The 25,920-nt window shown below is 38.4% G+C and overlaps 1 protein-coding gene across 2 annotated transcripts in view; it reads left to right on the top strand.

Annotated features, from left to right (window-relative positions):
- Positions 1-25,920, top strand: part of LOC108716320 (adhesion G-protein coupled receptor D1) — a 277,355-nt gene that overhangs the window by 143,026 nt on the left and 108,409 nt on the right. The window lies entirely within an intron of this gene.

The raw sequence follows: 25,920 nt of genomic DNA, 5'->3' as shown, positions 1-25,920 counted from the left end.
TGAAAATCGCCGGCAGGATGGCACTTGGAGCGATTCGTTTTACGAAGTTGTCTCTGGAGGAAACTTTGGGCGACTTCAGAAAATGAAGCACTCCGAGTGCCATCCTGCCAGCGATTTACATTCTAGCCGGCGGGAGGCAGTTCGGGGAGATTAGTTGCCCTGAAGAAGAGGAGATTTGTCGCCAGGCGACTAATCTCCCTGAATCTAAGCATGTGTCTTGACCCTTAATAGTAGTATCCCAGGAGGCAGCCCTTATTTTTTTTAAATGGCAATTTTCTATTTAGGATTACCCTATGGCACATACTACTAAAAAAGTTTATTATTATGAAAATGGTTTATTTACATGAAGCAGTTTTTGAGCTGTTTTATGCAATATCTTTTTATAGAGACCTACATTGTTTGGGGGGTATAGTTCTATTCTTCTATTGAAGTGCCTTCTGGTCTCATCTTAGTCAAGAAGATGGGTGCCAGGGCCCATAGCTCTATAATTTACTTTTCTTACTATGTCCTGAACATGTTCCATTCTGTTTGGTAAGTTAGTGCCTAAGAATTGAAACACAATAACACATTTAATAGACAACAAGATCAATGTGTCACGATCGCCGCCCGGAGCAGTTCCAGGAGCTCCGGGCGGCGCGTCCTCCCCTGCCGGCGTCGCTCCCAAAATGGCGGCGCCCATGGCCGCCACGTGGGTAGCGGAGCCGGCGCGATGACGTCAGCGCGCCGAAGTCGGCGCAAGGACGCCAATGACGTCACAAAGGCGCCAAATTCAAACTAAAAACGCTACCTAGACGCCAGAATGGCGCCCAAGTATAGGAATACTTTCCCTAAGTGTATCCTGGGTTCCCTGTGAGCTGCTATTGCTAATCTTGTTCCTGATTATTATCTTGACCCTTTGCCTGGACTTTGGACTTTGCTGTTATCTGCCTGCCCATGAACTCTTGCCTGGATTCTGACTACTCTTTGGATTAACCCTTTGGACACCGCAACCCTGCTCCCTCAAGAGGGCTTCCTCCTCGATCCTGACTACCTCCCTGGAGGGAGCTCCCGGCTCCCTGACATTATACTTGGGCCATTGATCCTACTGAGGAAGCTACACCTGATGTCGGACGAGCGCTCCGCGGACTGGCATCCCGCATGGAGGAATATGAAGCCCAGCAGTACCGCATAGGGCAGGCACTCGATACCCTTCTCTCTCGAGTGCCTCCAGCACCTCCTGCTTCTCAAGCTGCTGTAAATCCTCCCATGGCGGTCGTCTCGTCTACCACAGGTTTCTCATCTGGTGAGCCTCGTATTCCGCCTCCCCCTCGCTTCAGTGGGGACCCACAGGCCTGCAGAGGTTTCGCTACACAGTGCCAGATCCAGTTCGAGTTTCAACCCTCGCACTTCCCCAATGAACGTTCCAAGGTGGGCTATGTGATGTCTCGTTTGGTGGGCAAACCGCTTGAGTGGGCAACATCTCTTTGGGAGAAGAATCCTCCACTGACTTTTGATGCCAAGGCTTTTCTTCAAACATTTTGTACTGTGTTTGATGCCCCGGGTTGGGTCACTAATGCCCCGTCTCGTCTTCTGCAACTCCGGCAGGGGAACCGCAGTGTCAGTGACTATGCTATTGACTTTAGAACTTTGATGGCTGAGACTTCCTGGAATGACGATGCCTATAAGGCCGTATTCTATCAAGGTCTGTCTATTCGCATTAAAGATGATCTTGTCTCCAGGGAGTTCCCTGATCTGCTGGAAGATCTGATTGCACTATCCATTAAGGTGGACACTCGTCTCAGAGAGCATCAAGTAGAGAGGGAGCGTTGTAAAAGATTTCAACCCTTGTTGGCACCCCGCTTCCAGAGACCTCTCTTGCATATTCCAGCTACTCAAGCTTCTACTTCTCCTCCGGAGGAACCGATGCAAGTTGGAAGGGCTTGTCTCTCCGAACAAGAAAGACTCCGTAGACGAATGGCTGGCCTATGTCTGTATTGTGGCGGACAGTCTCATTTTGCAAACTCTTGTCCGGTGAAGCCCACGAGTTCTGTTCCCCGAGGTATATCTAGGGTAACTCATGTAGGGGGCACTACTCCGAAGTCTCAAGAGAACACTCACAGGTTTCTCCTTCCTTTACAGATTCGTCTAGCCACTAAGACCATTGTCGGCTCAGCTTTCATTGACTCTGGAGCTGCTGGGAACTCCATGGACGCTCTTTTTGCGAAACACATGGAGGTTCCCTTATTCCCATTGTCCACTCCTCTTCGTGTCACTGCCATTGACGACAGACCCCTGGAGGCTGAATTTATCTCTATGACGACTGGGGAATGGCCTGTGCAGGTTGGGACACTGCGTAAAGAAAGACTATCGTTCCTAATTATTTCCTGCCCATCCGTTCCAGTCGTTTTGGGTCTCCCTTCGCTGCGCCTGCATAATCCCACCATTGATTGGTCCGCAGGACAGATTTCCCGTTGGAGCCCATTTTGCCAGCAGCTGAACCCCTCCAGAGGGTGAATATCTCTATGTCTGATCTGAAGACTCTACCCTCCTTTTACAGGGAATTCTCTGATTTATTCTGTAAGAAGTCCGCAGAATTCCTTCCTCCACATCGACCATACGATTGTCCTATCGATCTCCTGCCAGGAACAATGCCCCCTAGGGGTCGCACCTATCCTCTTTCTCCGGCTGAGACTTCCGCTATGAAAGACTATATTCAGGAAAATCTCCAGCGGGGGTTTATCCGCCCCTCTACTTCTCCTGCCGGGGCAGGTTTTTTCTTCGTGGAAAAGAAGGATGGAGGCCTACGTCCTTGCATTGACTACCGGGGCCTTAATAAGATTACTGTTAAAAACCGGTACCCCTTGCCTCTGATTGCTCAACTCTTTGACCAATTGAAAGGGGCTAAGATTTTCACTAAATTAGATCTCCGTGGGGCGTACAACCTCATCCGCATCCGTGAAGGGGACGAATGGAAGACGGCATTCAACACTCGGGATGGGCACTATGAATATCTCGTGATGCCCTTTGGCCTCTGTAATGCCCCCGCTGTCTTTCAAGAGCTCGTGAATGACATCTTCCGGGATCTCTTGGGAAAGTCTGTGGTTGTGTACCTGGATGACATCCTGATCTTCTTGAAAGACCTTGTATCTCATCGCTCCCAGGTGAAAGAAGTACTCTCTTGTTTGAGGAAGAACTCTCTCTTCGCCAAGTTGGAGAAATGTGTCTTTGAGGTGTCTAAGATTCCTTTCTTGGGTTATATCATCTCCCCAGAAGGTTTTGAGATGGATCCCGTTAAGGTGTCAGCAATCCAAGAGTGGCCCCTTCCCTTGAGCACCAAGGCTATTCAAAGGTTCATCGGATTTGCCAACTACTACCGGCAATTCATCAGGGGGTTCTCATCCCTTATTGCACCTATCCTTACTCTCATCCGAAAAGGGGGTAATCCCAGGTCCTGGCCTCCAGTTGCTATAGAAGCTTTTCAGTCCCTAAAGGACGCATTTTCTTCTGCCCCAGTCCTCCGTCATCCGGATCCTAAGTTACCCTTTTGCATTGAGGTGGATGCATCTGAAGTAGGTGCTGGGGCTATTCTATCCCAGAGACATTCTGCCGATGCGAAATTGCACCCCTGTGCCTTTTTCTCCAGAAAGTTTTCTCCTGCAGAACAGAATTACGATGTAGGGAATCGAGAACTTCTGGCAGTCAAGCTTGCTCTTGAAGAGTGGCGTCACCTCCTAGAGGGTTCTTCAATTCCAGTCACGATTTATACTGATCATAATAACTTGGAGTTCATACATTCTCTCAAGAGACTGAATCCTCGTCAGGCCAGGTGGGCCCTGTTCTTCTCCCGCTTTAACTTTGTTCTGACCTATCGTCCTGGCTCCAAGAATCGGAAGGCCGATGCGCTCTCCAGAAGTTTCACTCCGGGTGATCGTCTACCAGAAAGACTTGAACCTATTATTCCCCCCACCAAGATTATTGCATCTCTATTTCCCCAATTTGCCAAACAAATCTTGGCGGAACAGTCTTCTGCTCCTCCGGATACCCCCATTGGGATGGCTTTTGTTCCCTCCGAGTTACGTCTTCCTATTCTTCAACAAACCCACTGCTCCAAGCAAGCAGGACACCCTGGTCCTGAAAAGACTCTTGAACTCCTTAGACGTTTAGTCTGGTGGCCGACTATTCGTAAAGACGTCAAAGACTTTGTTGCTGCCTGTACCGTTTGTGCCACATCCAAGCCTAGCCATTCTCGCCCAGTGGGTTATTACAACCATTGCCTATCCCATCTCGTCCATGGACTCATTTAGCAATGGACTTTATTGTTGAACTTCCCCCCTCTAGTGGAAACACTGTGATCTGGGTGGTGATTGACCACTTTAGCAAGATGGCCCATTTCATTCCCCTGCGGAAGCTTCCCTCTGCTGTGGAGTTGTCTCAACTCTTCAGTATATTTTCCGTCTGCATGGTTTTCCTGTGGAAGTGGTCTCTGACAGAGGTTCTCAGTTTACTGCTAAGTTTTGGCGTTCCCTGTGCAAAGATCTGGGTATTACTCTCCAGTTCTCCTCCGCTTATCATCCCCAGACTAATGGAGCAGCTGAACGAGTAAACCAAGCTTTGGAACAGTTCTTGAGGAATCACGTCTCCCTTTGTCAAGATGACTGGTCTGATCTCCTCCCATGGGCGGAATTTGCTCATAACAATGCATGCCACACTTCCACTGGAAGGTCTCCGTTCATGTTGGTGTATGGTCAGCATCCTCAGGCCTTCCCCCAGGACTTTGTGTTGTCTGACGTCCCGGCTGCTGATGATCATGCAGCCCACATGTCTGCTATTTGGGCTGCAACCAAGTCGAACTTGGAGAAGAGCGCTCTGGTTCACAAGACGTTTGCAGATCATAGACGTAGACCCTCTCCTCCCTACAAGGTTGGTGATAAAGTCTGGTTGTCTTCCAGGAACATTCGGTCTCCTAAGTTGGGTCCGAAGTTTGTGGGTCCATTCTCCATCTCGGAGGTGATCAATCCTGTGGCTGTCAGACTTCAGCTTCCCCCTGAGATGCGAATTCCCAACGTGTTTCATGTCTCTTTGGTGAAACCTGCTACCTCCAACCGCTTTTCTGTGAACCAGTCTCCCCCTCCTACTATTTCTGTGGATGGTTAACAAGAATATGAGGTGGAAAAGATCCTTGACTCCAGAATCTCCAGGGGCTCTCTTCAGTACCTCATCAAGTGGAAGGGCTTTGGCCCTGAAGAATGCTCCTGGGAAGGACACTCTGATGTGCATGCTCCTCGTCTTGTGAGGGATTTCCACTCCAAATTTCCCCAGAAGCCAAGTCCTGGTGGTCCAGAGGCCCCCCGTGAGGGGGGAGGGTACTGTCACAATCGCCGCACGGAGCAGTTCCAGGAGCTCCGGACGGCGCGTCCTCCCCTGCCGGCGTCGCTCCCAAAATGGCGGCGCCCATGGCCGCCACGTGGGTAGCGGCTCCGGCGCGATGACGTCAGTGCGCTGACATCGGCGCAAGGACGCCAATGACGTCACAAAGGCGCCAAATTCAAAATAAAAACGCTACCTAGACGCCAGAATGGTGGCCAAGTATAGGAATACTTTCCTGGGTTCCGTGTGAGCTGCTATTGCTAATCTTGTTCCTGATTATTATCTTGACCCTTTGCCTGGACTTTGGACTTTGCTGTTATCTGCCTGCCCGTGAACTCTTGCCTGGATTCTGACTACTCTTTGGATTAACCCTTTGGACACTGCGACCCTGCTCCCTCAAGAGGGCTTCCTCCTCGATCCTGACTACCTCCCTGGAGGGAGCTCCCGGCTCCCTGACACAATGTGCTTGAGGAGAGAAATGATTGTAGGAAAGTAATGCATAAGGGGTGGTTTTGTAATTTGCGTCTCCATACCTTCAGTCTACTAAAAAATAATTTAAACATTAAATATACCCAAAAGTATTGTTTTATCTGTTAGGATCAAGTAAAAGGTACTATTTTTTTTTAAATATTTGATTAAAACGGAGTCTCTGAGAGATGACCTCCCTGTAATTTGGAGCTTTCTAGGTAATAGATATATTGTGTGTGATTTCAAATGTATTTTCTTTTCTTTGCCAAGCTGCTCCCCTTAAACTAAAGGTGTATATCAAGTTATAGCTTATCATGAATTAGGTTGCTGGAACTTTATAGGAAATGCAGCCCACGGGAGATGTGTGATGGGAGTTATTCTCCATTGATTTTATGGGGATGGAGGTCTGGTTAAAAGCACTGTAAATTAGGCAAGGGTAAATGGAAGCAGATTAATTCAGGATTCAACAAGGCTATCTGAGACTGGCAGAATAATACTATGTACTCCTTAATCCTTTCATATTTCATCAGCTGCATGCTGTAAATCCTGTTTGTGGGATGCTGCTGGGAAGCACAATGTTTTAGTCTGTTGGTGGAGGGAATAAAGTGGTGCTGGCTTCTCTCAGAGGGCATGCAGGTAGGGGTATCATAACTCTACAGTAAGTTAATGCAGGGGAATGAAAAATAGATGCATTCCATTCTTATGGCAGGAGTGATAAGAAACATCTTATCTGCATAGGTTATTAGAATACAGAGACTGAGGGATAAGCAGAGCTGTGAATTATAAAAATGAAAGGATAAGATGTGAAAGCAGTTGGGAACAAAACGAGATGTTCATGATATAATCGTATACAGTAAAAGAATAAAAAAAAAATGTTATAGCTGCAGTATAAGAAGACAGACCCACAGTAAGACCAAATGTATTAAATTTAGCACATAAATATTTTACTGAAATTGCCTTTGCAGCTCGGTGATTGGATTAGACAGATGTTGTCTAAAAGCAATCACCTTCCGGCACGCTCTTTAAAGTTCTCTAGCTATTAATGCTTATCATGATAAAAGCCTGCTGGACTTGTTCTTAATAAATTAAATGAGAACTAAACCCTAAAAATGAATTTGGCTACAAATGCCATATACTGAACTTTTTGAACTAACTTAAGGTTCAGCATCTCTATAGTAGTAATGATGCAGGCCTTCAAAGTTGTCACAGGAGTTTCCCATCTTGGATTGTGTCAGGAGTCACATGCTCATTGTGCTTTGAGAAGCTGAGTTTAGGGGTTTTTGCAAATCATTAAGTGGAAAATTAATTTTGCCTGTTATATAAGCTGCTGGGCTTCTAAATTCTGATGCTAACTGTGCTGGTTTCTGAGCTGCCATTTACCAATAATCTGAATTATTTACTAATCAGCCTTATATTGTGATATTTATATTATATATATTCAGTGTATTCAATGAATTGGTCCCGAAACTTAGTAACAGACAGCAGCCCAGATCATGTGCAGTGATTCAGCAGAAAAATTAGGAACTATGGGGAGTTACTGGGGCATCTTTGGAGGCACCAATCTTCTTAAAGGGCTGTGGTTACCTTGGGTTGGGTCGCATTCAGATTTTCAGCAGCTTTGGGGTATAATAAATCTCTAACAATTCTAGTTTTGTTTTCCTTTAAAATCTTAACATCAACAATATCACTCTAGTGGCTGAAGGTAAAACATACAACACACAGGAAAAGTGCTGACAGAAGAAAGCCTTAATGGAGTTCACCAAAACATCGCCCACATGTTCCTGACCTGTTCAGGCACTAATAGCACTAGTATTACCAAGACAAAAAGCCAAGACAAAAAGAAGTGGCAACCATGGCAAGACAAACCAGGCTTGTTTACAGATTAAATGAGTTGTTGATAGAGACATATTTTGGAGCATAAATAGAGAATATGTTTCTCTATGCCCTAAGACTGTAAAAACACAGTTATCTGCTTGTTTTGTAACATATAGTGGTGCTTGAAAGTTTGTGAAATGTTTTGCATTTCCAATATTTCTGGATAAACAACCTACCCATGACCTAAAATGTGATCTAAAACTAGATAATGAGAACCCAATGAAACAAATTAGTCAAAAACATAATGCTTGTTTATTTATTTACAGAGAGAAATGATCCAAAGTTACATATTTTTTTGAGTAACTGGTGTGTCTCTCTTGTGCAGCAATGCCTGCAACTAAGCCTTTCTGGTAACTGTTGATGAGTTTTGCTCATTAGTTTGGAGGGATTTCAGGCTGTTCCTCTTTACAGAATAGCTTTGAATATTGTACTCTGTTGGCCAAGCTGCTTATTAGCTATTGGGTAGCTGTAGAGTAAAAATCTTTTTTACCCAAGACCCATATTCCAATAAAAAAAAGAGTTGGGGAGCAACACGAACATGAAAAAAATAATTGGGGATGCCAAATAAGGGATGTGATGTTGCTCACGAGCCACTGGTTGGGGATCACTGATCGAATCTGTCAAATGGATATTCAGCTGTGTTATGTCCAGATATTAATTGAACAAGCTACCTGGGCTCCCTATAAAGGTGATAATAAACTGTGATATTGATTGGTGTATGGCCAGCATGGCACAGAGAAAGCCTTTATGTAATGAATTGAAAATCTGCATTCTGGGTATAAAGCAATTATTCCATTTTTAGTTTACTTTCTACTCATTGGAGATAAATGTAATTTGCTAAGTATCTTTCCCCAGCTTATAATAAATAGCTAATAAATGAAGAATTATGTTTATTGGAGTAGACAGACGGTTGGGTTTGAAGCATTAGATAATTTCTAGCAATTATGATAAAGATATGTAGGGGGTAATTTACTTAGCCAAAGGGTGCAAGTGCTAAAGCATCAAGGGGCACAATGGCATGTCCCTCACTGCTCACGTAAAGGAACAGTAACACCAAAACAAAAAAATGTTTTAAAGTAAATAAAATATCACACACTGTCACCCTGCATTGGTAAAAGTTATGTGTTTACTTTAGAAAGACTACTAAAGTTCATATAAATAGGCTGCTGTGTACCTATGGTTGCAGTCATTCAAGCTGAAAAAGTAACACCAAGGTTACTTAGCAGATAACAGATAAGCCCTGTAATAGAGTACAATGGGATTCTAAAAACTGCATCAGTTATCTGCTATGTAACCGGTGCTTTGAATGGCTGCCCCATACAGCTTATTTATATTAAACTATAGTAGTATTTCTAAAACAAACACACCAATAGTACTAGTGCAGGAAAACAGTACATTATATTATATTTTAACTACTTTTGAACACTTTACATTTTTGGTGTTAGTGCTCCTTTAAGAAGCACTTGTGCTCCAGGGTAAGCTGCCCTTTGCTTTTGACAATAAATCTTTTTCCTGAATAAATCCACGGTTAACAAGAATATTGTAAAAAGCCTAAAAAGCCTTGAAAAGTAAAATATCACTAAAGGCAAAAGTTTTTTTCACTTTTTAAAGATTTGGGTCTAAGCAGAGCTAACCCCATTGTCATCACAAGAGAAAAGTAATGGTTAGGATTAGAAAGGTAACTGAAATACAGTTAATTCAATTAGGACTTAGCCTAAAGTAGACCTGTGCATTCAAGAAACTATTTTGCATTTTCCCAGAAACACTAAAAAATATTTTGGAGGTTTTATGAAGTTAAGCCTTTCTGATGAGAAACAATAGGGTATATACTGTAGGGTTGTTTCAATTCCAGCTTTTATTTTTATGCAAAATCTATCTTTCTACAAATTTAATAAAAAGAAACAATATTACTGAACTATGCAAAGATATACTGTAAATCACAAAGGCTTCTGCATATAAATGTATGAATGATGAATGGCTAAATGAATGATTGACTACATTATTACTTTAAAACATTTATATTTTGATGGACTGGGCTCTGTAAATATTAGCAAAATATTGGCTCTTAACTACACAGGGCAAAATAGCAAATAGCCTGCTGATTCTGAGCAGGAAGAAACAATGGATATATAGGTTTTCCCTTTCAGATATTACAGGCAAAAACGAAGATGAAAATGTTAAATAATTCTACTTCCAATGATCTCATAGGTAACACACTTTTCCAATTATGGAGTAACATAAACTCGTGAAGTCTTTGCCTATTTTAAATGAGTATTCGGGTTTACTCAAGACCAAGATCCTGAGATGTAGCCAAATTTTAATTACCATGGCTACATTTTTCAAACTATTAGATCACATTCCGAAGGGAAACATGAAGCTTGAGGAATGACATTCAAAACATTGCATACATATGCACTAATAGGGCACTTTAGGTAAGTGGGAGGCAGGCCTTAAAATGTTTCCTATAAAGCCACACCTTTTGAATGAATTATAACGCTTTCCTTAAAATGTACTGCAATTATTCCCCTTTCGAAGAAAGTTAAAAAAAAGTTCTTGAACTTTAACAAAAACCACTTAATGATCGTGAATGGAGATTACCCTGTTATACTTTTGGCAAAACTGTAACTTAGGGTGTTAGTGCTATAACTCATCAGGGATATGGGACTGCGCTTACAAAACTGTCATAGAAATGGAATGCAGATCTTGTTCCAAGGTTACAAATCAAGATAGCACAAATTGCAGGGCATATTTATAACAGGGCACTAAGTAGACTTAGAATGGCTGCACACATACTGTATGTTTACATTTTTATAAATGTATGTTTATAAATGTTTAAATCAAACAGTTTAATCCTAAAGCTTTTGCATTCTAAAGATGTCCAAACTCTGTTTTTTACAACTTCAATCTCATCATGTTACCATGCATTGCCTGCAATAATTCAAATAGGGTGTCAATTTTATTTCTATATGAAGTCATTACAAAGTAACGTAGAAACTAATTTAGTTCAGCTTTTTACTTTACCATATCTTGGAGATTTTAGAATGTGATGTAATGACTTTGTGGAAGCTTCTGATTGCCCAATTGTCTTAATTACTAGTTAAATGGCAGTGCACCTGTGGCTGTATTTACTAATCTACCATTCCCTGTCCTGCCCTTGATACTATGGGAAAATCCAAGAAACACAACCAAGACCTCCGCAAGACTGGTTCCTCCTCTTCCATAAACATCTGTTGAAACAATTCACATATATCTTTATGATATAAAAACCGTGGCACTACAAATACATTGTATTAAGGAAGAAACTCAAATTAAATCTTAGAGATAAATGAACTTTGCTCTGAAAAGTTCAATTGAACCCCAGGACAATAACAAAGAAACGGGTAAAGGAGATGGAGGCATTCTGTACCAAGTGATCAACATTGCCATTAAGAGAGTTGGCCTGAAAGGTTGTCATGCAATAAAAAAGTCTCTACTCCTATCCTGGCATAAAAAAACCAAAATGAAGGACAAAGATCTACTCAGATGAAGCAAAAATAGAACTGCTTGGTCATCATATTCATTATCACTATGAATGAAGGAAGAAAGGTAAAGCTTTTAAACTAAATAACACCATCCCAGCTGTAAAACATAGGGGTGGCATCATCATGCTGTCAGGGTGTTTTGCTGGAAAAGGGATTGTTGCACTTTTAAAAACAGGTGCCATCATAAAGAAGAAGGGTTATGTGGAAATTCTGAACCAACACCTCAAGACATCAGCTAGAATGTTAAAACTACATGAACAGGCCCGGATTTTTGGCGAGGCCTCGAAGGCCCGGGCCTAGGGAAGCACGATTTCAGGGGCGGCATGCCGCCCAGCCAAACCACCTGCCAATGCACAGAGCATGGCAAATTTCCTAGTCTCTAAAGCTGGCCATAGACGCAAAGATCAGATCGTGTGAATCGAGGATTCGTACGATATTTGGACCGTCTGTGGAAAGTCCCGACATTTTTCGTCCTGCGAAGATCGGTCGTTTCGACGATCGGACAGGTTAAAAGATTTCTGTCCGCTGCGGGTAATATTTCTGCGTGTATTGCCAATTGTATGATTTTCAGAGGGAGACTGTCACTAGCTTTGTCGGACATAACTATCGTACGATTGCTGTCAGGGGCAGAACATCGGCTGATCTGTTCTTTTACTACTTCTGAATGGTAAAACTTTGATCTTTATGGTTAGTGGCAGGTCGGGAGATGGCAAAGTCCGATCGTATGTTGATTCGTACGATCGAATCTTTGTGTCTATGGCCAGGTTTACTGAGTGCGCGCAGTCCTGTGTGCTGATAATGGAAGTGTGCGTGCATGCATGTGTGCGCTTGCGCACCAGGGGGGCAGAAAGACCCTGGCTGGCCTAGGGGCGCCGCAAAAAGAAATCCGGCCCTGTACATGACAATGCAATAGAAAGCATTTGTCCACAGTTATAACAAAATTGCTTAAAGACAGCAAAGTACAAGTATTGGAGTAGCCACAATAAAGTCCAGACCTGAATCCTATTGAAATGTTAATGACTGACTGATTTCTTGAGCACAGACCTGATTGACTTCTGTCAGAAGGAATGGGCAAAAGTTCCAGCAACATATTGTGAGAAGCTTGTGGAAGACTACCCCAAGGGGGTTATTTATTAAACTCCAGTCGGGCTTTTTGGGGCAAAACTCGAATTTTTCAGTTTTTTTTTAAAAAACTCTAATTTTTGGGGATTTATTAAAGCCCAATGCTGCAAAAAGTCTGAATCTGAAAATCAGCCTTCTCTATTTGGGCTTTTTGGGCAAAAATACAAAAAATTCAGGGTTTTCGGGGATAAGCCTGCAAAAATCGAAATATTCAGGAAAAACGTATGAATTAGGTTTTTGCTCAATTATATCAAGTTTTTCCCCAATCTGATTAAATCGAGTGGACTTTTTTTATTTTAAAAAATCATAAAAATTCAGCTTTTGATAAATCACCCCCTAAGTGTTTCATTCAAGCTAAGCAATTGAAAGGCAATGCCACAACATCCTAGCAAAGTGGATGTAAGTTTTTGACCCTCGGGAAATCAAATATGGTTTACAGTATATGAAATAAATTAGTCTCTAAGCTGTTACTTTGAAATGATTTCATATAAAAATAAACTAGATAACCTATTTGACTTAACACAGGTAATGTAGGGTAACATGATGAAGTGAAGGTACGTGATGAAAGTGAAGGTACTGTATAAACCATGTGTGAGCATCTTATCATAGATGTATGTAAGCTTTAGGATTCAACCTAAAATAGGCCTATTAGGGCTATTAAAGAGCTTCTAATTTATTTTTAAGCACAAAAATGTTATTAACACATGGCTCTGCAAGGTCCAGAAAGTTGCTGAGTACTATTCTTGAGGACACCTTCAAGATACTTTAATGAATCAATTGAGCAAACAGCCCTCTGGTAAAAAAAAAAAATATCAAATTATTTATTTGGATTGTTGTATCAATGTGTAATTTAAACTTGCATTAGTAATTTGAAAGTTAATGCTCCATGAAATAACATTATTAGTTTAATGGAAAGCATGAAAATAAGGAGGCATTTGAAGGTATTGCACTTTGGCTAATCAACTGATATATAAATTATAAGATGTGTTGGTAAGAATTAAGTAAAAACCAATGCAGAAACTAAAAATAATAATTTAAATGAGAAGGCTATTAACCATGTAATATTTAAGAACAGAATCACATTAAAAGGAGAAGCAAACCCAAAAGTTAAAAAACCCCTACCCTACATTGACCCCCCTCCCTCCTCCCCCCCACCCTAAGTGTTACCCTGGGCAAATGCCCCTAAGTCTTTACTCACCCCTCGGTGCAGATTCAGGCGTCGGGCGCCATATTCATCTCTTCGGTATTCTTCAGCATGAGAGTGGGGGGAGCGTGGTATACGCAGTTGGAGCAATTTTCTGTTTCGCCACAAATGCACATGCCCCAATACTCATTAAAATTGCTGAAGTGCCGGTCTCATTCCGAAGCTTACGGAAGCGACTGAAGATGGCGCCCGTGAACTCCGATGCCTGAATCTGCACCCAGTGGTAAGTAAAAAGTTAGGGGCATTTGCCTGGGGTAACACTTAGGCTGGGGGGAGGAGGGAGGGGGGACTATGTAGGGGGTAGGGTTTTTTTAACTTTTGGGTTTACTTCTCCTTTAATGTTTATATGGGAAATAATATAAATAATAAAGACCAAAACAGACTGAAAGAAACTGAGTGGGCTATGCTCTTTGGTAGCAAAGATCAAAAACGCTGGTTGTCTTAGCAGCTTATTCTCCATTCACTGACCCCAAGTAGCATTGTGATATAGTACATAAGTTTAATATTTTTTAGTACTTAGGGAAACTGTGAAGCTACAGGATAAGCAAAAGTATAAAATCGGTGAGGCGGCTAAACAGCTTAGGTGAGACAAGGTCATTTTTTCCTGATTTGACATTGGTGGTCATTAAACTGTGGAAACTGAAGATGAAACATTATTTCTGTCCAGCGACTGTAAATAAAACTTTTCATCAAAATTTTATATAATCTATTTCATCTGATAGAGATGTGAAGAACTGTGAATGACATTTGATCCCTGTTTATCTCCCCTAAAGATCTATAAAAAAATAAATAGTAAGTATTTTAAATAGCTTCAGTTATTTGTTCTGCAGTGAGAGCCCCAGAGGATCCTGTGTGGCAGCTCCAACAGGGAAGTTGATTCTATTATAGATATTAGAGTTTGTAGAGCAAACACCGCCTTTGAGATTAAAGTATATTATTGCAATTTTTGTTCTATCCTCCAAATAATTTGACCAATTCATCATTTGAGGCAGTATTATAAAATTGGTGCTACCCTGTTAGCACTAAAATTTAAACTGGTATATCATTTATGCTGATAATTAGTGAATTATTTTGACTTATGACATTTTCAGTTACCATTTCTATTATGGCAGATGTTAGCTGCAGTCAGCAGGCACTCAAAAAAGGATTTATTTTTAAATAGAATATAAAAGGTATATAAGAAACACCTTGTAATCCATAAATAACTTTTTACAAGCCTAGTCTGGGGAAAGCATTTCTGGATTGCTTGCTTATTAAAGTATCCAGTTTGTCAGCTTCCATAGCTAAAGGCTCAGGGCAATGCTGAAGCCACTTTATTCATTGGAATAATATTTCCTGTGTTTTTAAAGATGTTATTTGTAGTCAAAGGGTAGGCACAAACTATATCCTTACCCAATATACTTCAAAATGCAATTTATCTTTTGGCCAGTGTCAACAAAGTGCATTATGTAGTACAATAAAAAATAAATTGACAGTGATGAAGCAGGTCTAATCATTTTCAAACCTGTGCATGCAGTTCAACCAATGCAACTTTGTCTTCATTATTTATTCTTTGTAATTTTTGAGCTTTTTGGCTTTCTCTTGTACATCTTTCCAGCTTTAAAATGGGGGTCACTAACCCCGGCAAACAAAAAAATATGCCATTTGAGGCTAAAATGTAATTATTGCTAATTTTTATTCCTCTTACTCCTATTCTTTCCCTCTCCTTGTTCCAGTCTCTCGCTCAAACCACTGCCTGGTTGTTTGTGAAAATCAGATCGTAGCAATCCGATAGCTGCTGAAATACCAAACCATAAAAAATAATAAATGGATACCAATTGGAAATTGTATCAGAATATCACTGTCTATAATATACTAAAAGTTGATCAAAAGGTGAACTACTCTTTAAATTTGCATGTAAACAAATAGGGTTGCCACCTTTTTGGGGGGAAAAAGTCTAAAATCTCTGATATCTTTTCCCCTGTTAATAACACTGATCTCATATACAATATTTTACTAGATGGGCCTTTAAATACTGGCTTATTCGCAAATGATATCACAGACAGCAAACAGTGAATTTCACATAATCATTTTTAAACTTGCAGAAATGTTTAATTCATTTCTATTCAAATCCCACTGTGTAAAGTGAATGCTTTGTGGATCAAACCTTTTATGTTACATGAATTATTCTAGGGGTTTATTTGTTAGAATAACAAATGTGATATTCTTGTAAATGTATAGAGCAGTGCATGCAAGTTGACCATGCTGTAAAAGTTCAGTTTTTTAGCTCCTCCAAAACTTTTAAACATCCATTTTGGGGAACATCAGTTTTAAATAAATTCAATGGGGAACATTTTGATTTTCATCTGTTGGACAAGGAGTTGACCCAGACCATGACCCATTTTATTTGCTTTAATGGAAACTGTGACTTATGAATTTAACCCCAAAACAAATGCTTGCTACATGTGCTGATGACAAATACCCCATGCATACTGTGAGCCTTAGTATTTTATAGACCTATTGTAAACATAGTTTAAAACTTCTTTTCTAATTATAAGCTTTATAATTTTGCCTCTGTAAACATGTCATTTAAAATGCATTTTTGCTGTTCAGTCACTGACACTAATTGATCTTGAGGGAACATCTTATTATTGTTATTCTTTTTTTCCACTCTTTATTCAGGTTCTATCTTCCTTACTTGCAAAATACTGTATATAAAAAACTGTATAAAAAAATAAAAAGGCATCTCATTCGCTGCTTCATTTTCCTGCACCTGCATACATTACCCAGGTTCAGACAGACACAGTGTATTTTGGGGCCGAAATGCAAATTCTCACATTTTGGGGCTGAAATCTGAGACTACTTCCTGAACCTGGGCCAAGATAATGTATCAGGGTGCTGGCACATCAAGCAGAGAGGAGAAGTGGAGGAGTGGATTCTCTGGCTGCGTTTCTCTGAAGTCCGAGATCCGCCACGTCTGGCACTGGCCTTATTATTACAGTATTTTTGTTTTAACTGCATTAAAGATATTAGTGTATATGGCCAGCTTAAGCCATTATTCTCATCATAACACAGCAACCTGATAATTTGTTCACACAAGGAAAACTGTACGTGTGGGGGGAAGCAACAAACAAAGGCATATAATTGTGAGATCCCTTTTCATTTTCTTATCTGCCCAATTATTAAAGCTATCATTACTATTGTAGATAAGGACAAGAGAACATGCTTAGCTTTCTGCAACACAGACACCTGCAATCGGTTGCACAATGAATAATGAATTATTATTATTAAGTAAATGAAGAATGTTGCTATAGATTTTTTACAATACATTAGAACCACCATGTTACATGTTTCCGGGAACCAGAAAACAAAATCCATGAAAATGTAAAATCAGGGAAATGGTGTAACATGAGGGAAAACTTAAAATGAGGGTATTTAAAATTACCCTGTATTATAAAAAAAAAATTCAGTGATGCTCTAATGAACTAAACTTGTTGTATTGTTTTTAGGTGTAAATCATTGTTCACATTGCCACATTGTTCTAAATAAATAATACAACTTAAATTAAGTCACCTGAGAAGATTCTTAGGATAACAGTGCCAAAATCAAAGTAAACTCAGTATACCAATAAACAGCCCAATACTGTTGGAAGATGGAAATAGGCCATTATGTTAGGGAAATAAATAAAGCTTCTGGATTGATAATGATGATGGCAGAATAAAAAAACGAACATAAGACCTCAAAAACTCAATTTTGTGTAAACATGCAATGTCACTTACTATAACAGATCTGTGCCATAAATGTCAGACTTAATCTTTTAAAAAGAATTTCAAGCAGTCTGTTGTGGAATCTGGCACATGAAACATGGAAAACCCTAATTCTTTTGGCAGATAAACATGGGTTAAGCATAGTTTAAATTGTTTGGTCAAGGACAAATAGTTCTTCATTATATTTACAAGTTAGTATTTCATTCATATACAGGCAGCTGGAGCATCGATGGTACAAAGTCTGATTCATATAACTATGCATGCCCAGACTTTCATCGAGTTAATTACAAATGACAAGGGGCACGTTTGAGTCTCACAATACTGTGTCTGTATATACAACCATACTAAAGATGGTGAGAACCTTTAAACTTATGTTTTTGTGTTAGTCCTACCTAAACAATACTACTATGTAGATATGGACTATACATATTTCTCTCTTGATCTGATCTCTTAAATGAATTTATATATTTTTTAAGTTACTTATCTGCAGTATAAAATATAAAATGCAACCAAAACTATGCTCCATTGCCTTAATGCCAGTTACTCCATACAATATTATAGAGCTTCAATATTGCAGTGTGACTCTTAGAGAGTTCGAATCTTCAGCATCAATGGGTTCCCACAGTATTCAAAATGTTTCCTCCCTTTATCTAATCTTGAACTTTGCCTTTAATTATTTTATCATTCCATAAGTATCTGTCATTGTCAACTCTATCAGTGAACCCATCTGTGAAAAGTAGTTACAGCAGCTCTATGATTATAGTATTACTAAACTGATTGATAATTTATATATAAAATCTTTTTGAACTGTAAAAGATTGATGAGTCAGTGAAAAGCATTTAGGAATCACTTAACCTCGGCTTGTTACAAATGAAATACTAGGTAGGTCAGTTTTAATTTTATTTGCAATTATCCTTTTTAGTTTGGCATTTATTAAATATGATCTGTAATTAAATTAGTGCACAGGAACATTAATGCAAATCTCCCATCAAAAAAATGAATGCGTAGTTTTAAGCAGACAATTTTTAAGAAGCTCATTATTAGCCCAATTGTTGAGGAAGCTGGTGTTCTTGTAGTTTCAACCACCTGTTAAGACATCACACATTACATTATTGCAAGCATAACGCTAATCAAGAGTTTTGACCACAGGTTAAAGATCAGTACTTATCATTTGACTAGTGGGAGTATACTTCAAAACATCAAGTATAGCACCATCAGGCCTATTATTAATAACTTTTGTTCTGCTGTAGGGTTTTTTTTCCTAAATAAATTCGAGTTTTCCCCCTAAAAACCTCAACCGGAAAAAAATTGAGGTTAAATAAATGGCCCCCTTGGTTTCAGCAGCAAAATATTTCTGAAAAAGATTATATTGATATTTTTGATTTGCAAGGAATGCAAACAGTTTTTCCTGATGCTTGTGCAACTATTTATAATTTTTCTTGAAAAAGCAATAGTCCTGTCTTGCTTGATGTCAAATAATTTGAGATACAAAGTGAAGACCAAAGAACCCGTCTCTCTAGATGGATTAGAATCCTCTTTTTCTTAAAAGATCGTTATTTATTACACTCAGTAGTTTAAACCAGACAGCACAAAAAAAGATCAATGACACAGACCATAAGGAAAAGAACACATAGGGGCAGATTTATCAAAGGTCGATTTAGAATTCATGTACATTTGTAAAAACTCCCATAAACTCCCATGAGCTCTAAATTCAAATAAAAAATGACCAATCAAAAAAATTTGAATTTTTCAAACTCGGGTAAATGGAATCGAATCGAGTTTTTTCTCCTAAAAACTAAATTTTCAGGAAGGCTGCAACTCCAAATTGATCCCAGGACATCCCCCATAAGCTAAAACTGCAATTCGGCAGTTGAGTCTTTTTTAAATTTGAAAAAAAAATAATCATGATTTAACTCAATCCCAAACTCTGCAACAAAAAGGAATTAAAAATATTAAACATTTAAAAAAAAAAATAACGTAACTTGCCTAATGCAGAAGCTCACCAGGTTTAAGCTTTTTCATTTGAATTTTCAAGAGTTTTATTTATTTATTTTTTTGACTTGATAAATCTCAAAAACGTAACTTGGGTACGACATGCATTTTTCCTTGATTTGAAAAAAAGTCATCTTGAATTTTAATAGATCCCACACTGTTTTATTTTTGTTATGAGAAAATATAAAAAGGTTTGCACAAAAAAATGTAAATAGCGATAGGAAGTACAAACATGATACTCTGTGCATTTAGCAATTAATATTTTCAGTGACTATGCACATAGTCACGGAAAAACAACAGTCGCCTCTTTGAGTTCTTGCTTTTTTAAACCCATTATCAGTTTATTCTAGGCAAACCAGTGCCTTTAATAAATTATCCATGGTATAAATGGTTTAAGTATATTATTTAATTAAAATATGGCATCCTTGAGTGTGGGTCCCAAGTTCTGAAATATAACTGCAGTATAAAATTCCAATGCCTTTCTTGGCTTGCTCGCTCAGTCCGCCCATTCTGCAGGGAGTTCTCATATTCACAACTACACTGAGTGACAAAGGACTGCATAAGGCTAGGATGTCCCAAGTGTCTGCATGTGTTTGGATCTACTCTGGACTCTTAAATAAGTGCTGGCATGAGCTATGGCACTCTGTGCTTCTTCTTGGGAGGTCTTTTGTCTCTTGGGAACAAAGTTCTCAGACATAGAAACACCCTAATAGTGTAAAAGAATAACAAAAACAAAAAAGCAAAACCATAAACCCACAATGCAGCCTCAGTTTCAGAATTATAATATTTATCTCAAATGAATGGATTCTAAGCGGGCTTACAGCAGTTCATCACAGGCTTGAAAAATGACTTATTAGCAAGCCAAGCTGCACATTGAAATACTAAATTAACTATTAGACAAATAAATGTGTTAGCAAAGGCGCTGCTTCTCCTTATTTACTGACAAAATGTGTGAGGAGATGACTTTGTAAATAGATTCCAAGTACAGAATTGATTTAACCCCTTGTTGTAACTGTAAGACATATTTTGATTTGAAATTCCTTCACAATGTAATCTACAGTTATAAATACAGATATGGGACCTATTATCCAGAATGCCCGGGACCTGGGGCTTACCGGATAACGGGTCTTTCTGTAATTTGAATCACACTTTAAGAGAAAACTACTACTAGAAAATCATGTAAACATTAAATAAACCCAATAGGCTGGTTTTGCCTCCAATAAGGATTAATTATACCTTAGTTTGGATCAAGTACAATGTAATGTTTTATTATAACAGAGAAAAAGGAAATCAATTTTAAAAATTTAGATTATTTGATTATAATGGAGTCTATGGGAGACGGTCTTTTCGTAATTCTGAACTTTCTGGATAATGGATTTCCAGATAACGGATCCCATACCTGTATAATTAAAACTATGTCAGTTTCAAGTCATATACTGCTTATCTTTACAATGAAATATCCAATTACTTCCATACAATTTCTCCTAAACATTTTAGTTAATGGCTGTCACTCTATTCAGTTCATCTTCTTCCCTTTTCCTCTCTGACCTGTTCCACAGTACTAATTTCAGTCTCCATAAAGAAGCAACCATGTCACTTAAACAGTTCTCATTACATTTATATGGCCTGGATTAAGTAATTTCCTTTTTTTCTGCTTTATTCACCCCTGGCAATGACTTTGCAGTTGGAAGTGTCATATCTATGGAATTAATTGGATCAGCACCAAACATGTTCTGCTAAAAGCCTGTAACCATAACTCTGTAGGGCTGTGAGAAACTTTATACAGTATGTATGGGAAAATATACATGGTTCTATGCTAAAGGTAAATTGTGAACATTATGTGCATTAATCTATTAATGCAAAGAAAAAAATCATAAACAGAAAGAAATTGCATAAATAAGAACAAAACAAAGATTTTGCATTGTCATATGCTTCATTAGGCAGATATCGCATTGAGGGTTTTAATTGCACATGGCACATTTTTTTAAGACCTGCATAGAGGTGGCATATAATTGTGCTGCAAAAATAACTTACTCCGTGGGAAGTTTTATTTCAAACTATATAAAGCCTTTTCTCCACTGGTAAATGGCTTGCTAAACATATTCACAAGTTCTAAAAGCTATATTTAATTTCTCCAAAGAAAAATTGTTCGTACAAAAGAAACATTGTTCACATATTTCTCAACCTTTAAATCCATCAGCATCACTGGCATTTTCAAAGGAAAACTAAACCCTAAAAAATAATATAGTTAAAAATGCCATATTTCACATACTGACTTATTGTACCAGCTTAAAGGAATTGTTCAGTGTAAAATTAAAAACTGGGTAAATAGATAGGCTGTGCAAAATAAAAAATGTTTCTAATATAGTTAGTTAGCCAAAAATGCATTATCAAATTCTAACATGAATTGTGCTGGTTTCTGAGCTAACATGTAATAATTATCTGTAGTTAAAGGATTCTGTCATGATTTTTATGGTGTAGTTTTTCTTTCTATTTTATTTTAAATTGTAATGCCTGAAAAGTGTATTTTTTTTAGTTGTAAAATTTGGTGTGTAGGCAGCCTTCTCAGGTCATTTTGCCGGGTCATGTGCTTTCAGAGAGAGGCAGAACTTTAGGATGGAATTGCTTTTTGGCAGGCTGTTGTTTCTCCTGCTCAATGTAACTGAATATATCACAGTGAGACCTGTATTTTTACTATTGAGTGTTGTTTTAGATCTACTAGGGAGCTATTATCTTGTGTTAGGGAGCTGCTATTTGGTTACCTTCTCATTGTTCTGTTGTTAGGCTGCTGGGGGGGGGGAGGGGGTGAAATCACTCAATTGCAGTACAGCAGTAAAGAGTGACTGAAGTTTATCAGAGCACAAGTTGCATGACTGGGGACACCTGGGAAACTGACAATATGTCTAGCCCTTTGTCAGATTTCAAAATTAAATATAAAAAAAGTTTGATCTTTTGAAAAATGGATTTGATTTCAGTGCAGAATTGTGCTGGAGCAGCACTATTAACTAATGTGTTTTGAAAAAAACATGTTTTCCCAGACAGTATCCTTTTATGTACTAATCAGCCTTATATTGTGACATTTCTATTCTGAATAAACAGTATATTGTGAGGTGGTCCCTAAGCTCAGTAAGTGACAGCAATGCAGAACATGTGCAGTGAATCAGCAGAAAAAAAGATGGGGAGCTGCTGGGGCATCTTTGGAGACATAGATCTTTACTGCTAAAGGGCTGTGGTTCACTTGTATATAAGCCCAAAACGTAATTCACAATATTTCAAGCCTACTTCTTTGTTAAGCTTTAGTTCTCCTTTAAGGACATTGAAGGATTTTGTGAGCTTTTTTTTTTTTTTAGACCGCAAAGAAACTCGAATGAACTCACAACTCAAATGGTTTCTAATTTAAAAAATAATTCAAATGTAAGAAACTCAAATCACTGTAGTCGGGTGAAAACTCGAATTGATCGAATTAATCGAGTTCTTGAGTGAATCCCACAGAGAAAAACTTGAACATAATGCAGGCTATTAACATCTTCAAATGGTTCAATGGACATCTGCCATTGACTTCTACATTAGCTCGACAGGTTTTAGATGGAGTATTTTCAGATTCGCCCTATTTCCAGCTTCAGGGTATAATAAATCTTGAAAATTCAAGTTGTGACTTACAAATACCCCCGAAAACTTAAATTTTTTATGGAAAAAACACCCCGACCTTTAATAAATCTGCCCCTTAGTGACTATAAACATGACCTGTATAGAACTCCTTGGCAAATTATAATATCATTATATTTTACAATAGGGGGTACATTTTTCCCTATATAATACCCATGACTTACATATGACCCCATGTCGGCCCCTGAATCCTTATTACCCCCCAAAAATAATTTTGGGTGAAAAGGCCGCAGCTTGTTTGATTCCATAACCTTATTCAAGCTTAGGTAAAATATCCACCAAACAAAACCATCATTATTATTATTATATAATTATCAGTCATGCCCTCTCCACTTCACCTGTAACAGAGTCGCTCCATGGGCTTCTGGAGCACTCAATATAATTAAAATAACTTATTTCATATGTTTCAATATTATTAGTAAAATGGTTATAAGTGGAGATTCTCAGTATCGAATTATGTTTTTTTTCTGTATTCTATCCCTCACCTAAAATGGTTATGTGGTTGCTTTTCTCTAAAATAACAACCAGCTTTGACAAGCTAATAATTACTGACCACTGTAAATTTATTAGCAACAATAACTCTTACCGTGCATCTATCAATGGGCTTAGGAGGGATGATTTCTTCTGTAATGCATCTAACTTTGCTAATGTTGTTTCATGTGTTAGTTTGATGATTTTGCAGATTTATGTCAAAAGATTATGGGTTAATTAAGTACAGGAACACAAGAAGTATTATCAAGAAAATCAAGTAATGTCCCTTGTTCTTTTTATCTGTTTGTACATCTTGTCTTTATACAACAGCTGTTTAGAGGAAGGGATGTTATTAGTTTTTTCTGTTCTAGTCAAACTGTGGCTTTTTGGCATGTGCCAGTGTATAAAAAAATCATCATTACTGCCAATTGTGCTTTAGGTGCAGATGCACATAATGGCGATACTACCACAAAATACAATTTCATTTAATGGTAATAGTTTTTGCAGAAGTATTCCCTTTACGAGAGCTTTCAATCATCTCATCACTTTGTGTATCAATAAATTCTCTAAAACAAGAGTGATATTTATCTTCTAACTTCACCCGCTCTCAGGGGATAAAATCTTGCTGTTTAATAGATGTATTATGTAACCCTTTTATGATACACACAAGTTTCAGAGTTTGTAATTGGACCTCTCTTTTAGCTGAGCAGCTTGTATTTGAAGTCTCATCCATGATGAATGGCTTTATAAATGGATCTTAGGCAATACAAGTTCACATGAAAATGTATGGCTTTCTAGGATAAAAACAAGAATCAAATAGCCACGTGTCTCACTTTTTTTGCTGTGTGTCCTTTTTTTAAAGTCAACCCCAAAATAAAACTTTTCCAAATAAAAGAAAACATAATTCAAAGCAATTTTCCAATACACATTTATTAAAAATGTTCAGAGCTTTTAAAATGATTTGTAAAATCAATTGCTATTGAAAGCAGTATTTGCTTGACTTCTGGTTGTTACTTTTTAAATAATATTGCAAGAGTCTTCCCCAGCTGCCTTGTCTTGCATTGTATGAACAGTCTGAGCCACCAGGGTAGAGAATAGAAAGGGACAGACACTGCTTTCAATAGCAATACTTATACAGATAACTTTAAAACCATAGAAAATTTGTAATGAATGGAAATTGCAAAGTTTCTTAGAATTATGTTTTCTTTTATTAGGCAAAAAATGTTTTGGGTTGACATTCCTTTTAACCACCTGCAGGCATTTAAAATGAAACAACAGCTGTAGCTAACCAGAACGTTAGTACATTAAGGGTGTTAATAACTAAACCTCAAATTTATCTGTTCTGGTTTTTTGGGGCAAAAACTTTTTCAAAGAAAAAAAAACCTTGAATTGTCCCCAATGCTGCAATCCGAAAAGTGGCCATTTCAGACCTGTTAAGGTCTTATATAAGTTAATGGGAAAGGCACCTATCTCAATGTGACGATTTTTTGGTCTGCACTGGGTTTAGCCTGAAAATCTGACTTTTTCAGGGTCTTCAGTCAGGCGGGTTTCCGCGATCCATGGGAATTTGGCTGTGGGTTTGTTTAATAAAATATAAGATGAATTCGGATTTTAGTAATTAACCCCCTAACAGTTGGAAATGAATAGTGTTGTTTGCAAAAGGATTAGCTAAGAAAATGCATGAATAGTTCACGTGGTTCATTTTCATTTTTGTAAGACTATAGTTGTCTGCTATATAAAATGGTATTAAAGTTATCTCTCATTTTCATTTTTGTAAGACTATAGTTCTCTGTCATGTAAGATTGCATTAAGGTTATCTTAATAGTGCCTAAAAGATTTATGTTCAACCATGTGCAAATAGCAAAGTTTTCAAATTAAGGATGTCAGAAAATCTCTAGGTAAACCAAAATCTGGCAACTTCTAACCTTGTATAAATGGAGCATGCAAGATATTTATTGAACTTGATGATCATGACTAATTTAGCCATTGTGTATTTCAAAGCCTATCCCATCCACTCATCTGTAGAGTCTTAATGGACGAAAACAAGTTTTTCTTAGCATGGCAGCTCCTGAAAAGCCTTACATAAAGCTTGAAGGTGCCGTTGTCATAAAATCAATGGCAGGAGCATAATCACAAGCAGCTCACAGATGAACTTTCATGCTCAGTTAAACCAGAGATACATATTATTTAAACAAAAGCCGATATGCTCTCTATGCAGAGTCCCTTCATAGCTTCTGCTAATAGGAAACAATTGCAGATCAATATTTTTAAATGAAAAATTTCTTCCCTGATGTAACCTGCTTTGCAATGTTGTTGTTTGGAAGACTTAGCACACTGTAGAATTTCCTGCAAGTAACTGCTGTAATCAGCTATGTACTATTATTGTATTAGCCTACAACAATTATATAAATAATATTAATAGTACATACAAATAAATAATTTGTACAATTAAACAAAAATACTATTGAGATTTTCTTGTACATTTCCGTTGTCCTTGATTTCATTAAAA

Source organism: Xenopus laevis, chromosome 1L (genome assembly GCF_017654675.1).
Source record: "Xenopus laevis strain J_2021 chromosome 1L, Xenopus_laevis_v10.1, whole genome shotgun sequence".
NCBI classification, from domain to species: Eukaryota; Metazoa; Chordata; class Amphibia; order Anura; family Pipidae; genus Xenopus; species Xenopus laevis.
This window is presented reverse-complemented; position numbering and strand designations above follow the sequence as displayed.